The sequence below is a fragment of the Parasteatoda tepidariorum genome, chromosome 5, assembly GCF_982258835.1.
Source record: "Parasteatoda tepidariorum strain Cologne lab strain chromosome 5, Ptep-v5.0, whole genome shotgun sequence".
NCBI classification, from domain to species: domain Eukaryota; kingdom Metazoa; phylum Arthropoda; class Arachnida; order Araneae; family Theridiidae; genus Parasteatoda; species Parasteatoda tepidariorum.
The window spans coordinates 7208253-7214546 of record NC_141759.1 but is presented as its reverse complement, the minus strand read 5'-3'; positions in this window follow the sequence as shown (position 1 = coordinate 7214546).

Here is a 6294-nt window from a genome sequence, read left to right as displayed (position 1 = left end):
ATTCTTTAAAATGATGCAAAATATTGCATACCTTATAATTTAGTCTTTTTTTTACTCTTACTAAAATGAAATAATAAAAAATAATAATTACTCACTAAGAGTTGTTTTTTTTTTCCATGGAAATATCTTTAGCTAATTGAATTTTATAATTGTGTGAAACATTTCAACACTTCCCTTAAAAAGTTCTTGAGATATGATAAAATGCGCAAATAGTTATATTAACATTAAAGGGTTCAAATTTCGGTCAGCTCCCCTGATCGAACTATTGGAACCGTCCCAGATTGCCGATGCCTCCAAAACCCGGGGGTCAAAAATCTGAATCCGTCGAAAAAAGGGTATGTTTAGTCAGTGAAAAAATCGTTTTAGTGTCTGATTTCATAACTTAAAACATTGTCTGAATTAATTAACTATATTATATTTGAGGTTACCCGATCGAACCATTAAGATTAAATTCTAGAATGTGAAGATTTAATTGTTATGTTTGAAAATTCTTTTCTTTTTTCAAGATCTGCAAGCTTAGTAGAGTGTGTTTAGAATCGCGTTTTTTTTTTCATGTCAATCTTTCGATATCGATCTCTATAATTTTTAGTAGCCCTTCTTTTAAAATTCTGTTTTTGTCAGTACTAATTTTTGTCCGAATACTTACTACCAAAGTGTCTCAAATTGACTTTTCTGGTTTATTTAATTCATTTTTCTCTTTTTTTTCAAGTGTTTAACGCATTAACTTCTAGATGCAATTAAATTTCTACTGCTTCCGCAATATGTAAGTTTTTTGATCATCCGTGGCAATTTTTATTCCTTTGGGGGAATATTTTCCAGAAATTCACGGCATCTAGTATAGAAATAAGCTTCATCAAAATGAAAAGAAAATCAAACCTGATGAGAATTTTTTAATACGCTCCTCGTAGTAAGTGGTGAAAAGTTTCATGACCTCATGCTATGGTTTTTGGTAGGAAAAGAGAGTGAATGGGAAGAGAATTTCAACTACTGCTGCCTAAATAAATAATACTTAATTTCCGATGAGCAGGACAAAATATACGATGGTAAAACTAATAGTTTAAAAGTTTAAACGATTGTATGAATAAAAGAGTACAATGCTTGACTTGTACCTGTTAACGCATCTGATATTGCTATCTAGACTAGTTATGTATTGCTCCCTGTGTATTTTTTCTCATTGAATTGAATCGTTGACCACCTCTTGTAAATATTGACATTCACATTTTGTCCCTTTGGTGAATGTCTGGAATGTTTATAAATTGTATATCATCATTCAACGCATACTGACAGATTACAGTTTGTCTTTTTAAAAAAAATACCGTACTTTATACCGGGCAATGAGATTGATTAGCTTTTTAACACGTCCACGCAGGGGTGACCCACCGGTGGGTCACGTTAGATTGTCTCATCTTGGCAGCGCACCGGAGTAAAAACTTCTAACAATAAATTTCATTTTTTAGTTTTTTTTCCGGAAATAATAAAAATCCATAACTACCAATTGTTTTTAACGGATGCAATTTTTATATTGAATTGCTTCATCGCCGTGATAAATTTCTTTACAGTGAATTGTTATTGTTGACAATAGATTAACTCCTCCCGAATATTTTCTAATATTGAAATAGTTCTACCAGTATTTTCACTTTTCCCGGCGTGAACGTGTTAATCATGTTCACCAAGTAGCAGAAGCTTTAGGCGACGCAGGTCTATACTCTGTGTCTGGCTTTATATTCACCAAAAAGGTTCCAGTTATTATTTATAATATTCTGACAAATGTATTTACCTGGTATTTTCTAATCTGGTGTTTATTTATTAATTTAGTACCACTTTCCGCTGCAGACTTATAAATTATTATCTATACTGATAATTCTTTTAAACCATCCTAATGAAACATTATGTATTTTTATAATTAAGAGTTAAATTATAAAAAAATATCAAATTAGGATAATATATACATATTATATGTGGTAAATTTCTTTTTTACGGGTTTGAAACTATGCTAGTTGTAAATTATTTAAAAACAGCACGGATTTGTATTCATGGTTTTATATCTACACTAGTTGTAAAAGGATTCAATACCGTAAAGGTAAAGAATATTATTTACCGTAAATGGACAATGTATCATAACTTTAGAATGAAAATTCTAACAGTTTGTATCCAAAAGCAATGAAAAAATAATTTCTTGAATATATATATATTACAGTGGTACTGTTTGAAAAGTGATTGGAATAGTTCAAGACAAGTACAGACAGTGTACAAGACATGTTTAATAACTGTTAATGTGTTTAAAATAAAAAGAATGTATTCACACTTTAACGTAGATTTGAAGACAAATACACGTGAAAAGTAACTTTTGTATTTAGACCAGAAATTAGAAAAGGAGCAAAAAGTTTTATCTTGCGAATTCTTTTTAATTCGTATATTTCAAGTAAATTTTATTTAATTGTACGAAATTAGAATTTTTAGGTTGAGTGAAAAAGCAAAATTTTCAAAGATTTACGAATTTGAAGTTATGAATAGCATTCTTAATTAACTTTTATATACTTACTAGGAGGCCCTATACCCTGTTTCCCACAATTGCTTTACAATCATTTTCGTGTCTTTAAAAAGATAGTTACATTCAAATCAAAATTTTACTAAAAGATTCCAAAATATTTTTTTGATGCAGAGTACGACACGTTTTATTTCCGATTCTGTCAGTAGAAAATGTAAATCCATCAATTTTAGATGGTTACTATATCGATTTCCTCCATAAAATTATATATTAAAATTCTTAGTAAATTCTAGGTTTATTTTTAAAAAAAAATTAAAAAAAATCGTTAAATATTTTTTGCATAAAAGGTGAATATTTCATTTCAGCAATAAGTTCATTCTTGATATTTCCAATATTAAAAATGATAATTCTTAATATTGCTAATATTAAGAATAATATTAATAATATTAATATTTCTAATATTAAGAATAATATTAGCAATATAATTATTCTTAACAGAATAAACACGGAATAAAAAACTTATTCTTATTCTTAATTAACTTATTCTTTTATTCCTATTACAGAATTAAAAAAAAAATACCGTTCATAAGAAATAAATTAATAATTTTATCAATTTATTTTAATGTTTAAACAATTCGAATAATGAAGTTAGAATTTCTAGTTCTAAATTTTGTGAAGATTGTTATTTAGAGAAAGATTGTTCATATATATATATATATATATATATATATATATATATATATATATATATATATATATATATATATATATATATATATATATATATATATATATATATATATATATATATATATATATATATATATATATATATATATATATATATATATATATGAACAATCTTTCTCTTAGCATCAAATGCCTTTGAAGTTTGAAATATCATGTTTGAAGCTTTTAACTATTTTCTCCATGATTTTAAATTTAATATGAACAAGTTTAAATAAATCTCTTGGATTGCTATGCCTAAACTAGAATGCGTTTTTAACTATAGTGGTATTGGGGAAAAAGAAAGGCGTTTTTGACTTTCTACGCTCATTTGGACTGTGGAAACTTTGCAAATTATTTATTATTTTTTTTTATTTTATTAAAACGTGCTTTATACATTTACCTATTTCACAAAATTCTCCCCCATAAGGATAACGGCATAAACATTGAGCTCCATTTCTACCTAGAACGCAGTTTCCGCCATTTCTGCAAGAAACGTTTTCACACGGATCTGAAAAGATAACAGTGGAACATTTATTCTAGCTTGAAAATCATGTTTGTTTTTAACAAAATGTATTTTTCTGATTTATGTGGGAATGTAGCTTTTATTACATTGCCCCTAGTCCTTTATTTTAATAATAAAAAAACCTTCTCGCATGTTTAGTAAGAGATTCGTGGTATAACAGTCTTTTGCAACTGAAACAAAATTCGATCGAACTTGTAGTTTCCACTCGATTTTTCAGCATAAGGGCTCGTTTCCTGACTCACACACACAACTTCACCAGTTCGAACGTTTTTCGTTCACCTGACAACACGACAGCTGGAGCTCGAAGGTTAAGCTCGATTGAACTATTTCTGACTAATCACAAATCAGATGCTCTCCTGCTAAATGGCGGTGATGAAGGGAAATAGGAAGATAAAAACTTGGATACACGTTACAGGAACTCCTAGGTATTTTTTGTAAATAATACGCTGGCAACAATGATATAATAACTTTAAATAAGCGATGCAATTATTTCAAATTACCATCATGCATTTATACAGTAATTTCGGTATTGAAATCCAAAATCGTTTAAATTATCTTCTCTAAATCAAACAAGGTAGGTAGGTATTTTATTTTCGTCACACTAAAGCTGCACTGTGGGCTATTGGCGAATATCTGGGAAATATCACTGAGGATGATCAGAAGACATGCCATCCCAATTTTGATCCGCTGCAGAGGGGACGGCTCCCCTGCTTTGGTAGTTCGATGACCTGTGTAGGAAGTCGAGCACTTTATGGTAGAACAGTTTAACGAGGACCAATACCACGCACACCCCGGTTCCTGCGGTAGACTGATCAAAGTGATCAACCACCCGCTTATTGACCGCAGCCAGTAATGCTTGTCCTCGGTGTTCTACTGGAAACCGTGTTTTCGCGATCTGCCCACTGCGGGACCCTAAATTAAACAAGCATTATCAGCTTTATTTTGAAAAACATTTTTTTTTTAAAGTTGTTAAGACTTGGAAATATTTAAAGAGTAATATTTCAGATGATTACAGACACAAAAATATGTGATAAAACAAAGCTAACAGAAGCTAATTTGAAAGTCATGGTTAAATATTCTCCCCCAGCCCATAGTTGTGAAAACGCATATGAATTTTTTTCATTAGCGGGAGAAAAATACAGTACAAGTGACCTGAAGAAAAAGATAAGTTTCTTCGGCGAACAACTCGTTTACCTTGATAGTTATCTAATGCCACAGTTGAATTGAAAAACCGGTTACTTTTGAATAGTGATCGAACGGGTTCAAAGAAATCGAATCGAAGAAGCGTGTTTCAGTTGCATAAGAATGTAAGTAATAACTTCTTCAGGATTCGATAATTTAACTTCCACGGTTTACCAACAATCGCATTCTAAAACTATAATTGGTGTTATATTTTATAAAAAGTTGAGTCTAGTAAATATTTTTACTACCTTTATACCCTGACAACAATCGTTTGTTGGTTAAAAGAAAATTGATTAATTTTCCTAATCTTTTTAAAAACACTATGACAACTGGGAATTCCACAGCTCCTAGCAGGAATTCAAGAGGTTTGTGCTTTGCTGCTAACAAGAATTTCCTCTTCAAAAATGTCACTTCTACTTTCTTAGGCCAGAGTTTTCTTATCCATATATTTATTACAGTCAATGTGAATAGTCAGTTATTATATATACTGACCAGCAATTGTTAATAATAACCAAACAGGTCCGTTAAAATAAATAATTCAAGCGAATTCATCCCATTAATTGATTATTATTAATAATAACCAATGAAGTTTGGTCAATGTCATTCTTTCGCGTTTTTATAGGGGATACTTCCGTATCGTGATCTACCACAAAAACTACAATCGCCAAGATGCCAAACTGGTTTTAAACAGGGTTTTTTTCAAGTCAATGCTACTTGTGGACCGTTTTGGCAAACAAATTGATAATTCTGGAAAGTTCAAGCTTCGGAGCGATAGAAATCATATTTACGTAGTTACACCCATGTGCAACTGAAACGTGCGTCCTCCATTCGATTTCTTCGAACCCGCCCGATCGCTATTCGAAAGTGATTTTCTGTTTATAATGATTACTTTTAATATTAAAATCGAAGATTTTAGAGAAGTAACTTTTGTCTCAGTTTAAACTTGTTTTAAAATGACTATATTTACTCTTGGATTGTATGAGGTAAATATCTAACCCTAACTTATCGTGCAGGTTACGCCTTAAAAGAGTATCTTAAAACCTTCGTTTGGCGTTAGAAAGAATATTTGTAATCCCTTTTTAACCACTTAAAATACACTACAGCCACTGTTACGTGTAGTAGGATTTCCACCGGATTTAGTAGTATTTAAAAAATGCGTAAATAAGAAATATAATTTAGCTAGTGGGAATGTTCTTTTCAAAAACGTAACTTTGTCAGAGTTACTTTAATTTTCTTTGTAACCATATTTCCAAGCCCGTAAAGAGCAGAGAGGTAACTGTAGAGGCTGTTGGTTACGCCAGCTCAGATAGCATGAAAAGCCGAGGTAGAAGGATCGAGGATTGGATCGAAGACCGAAGGTAGGAGGACGAAC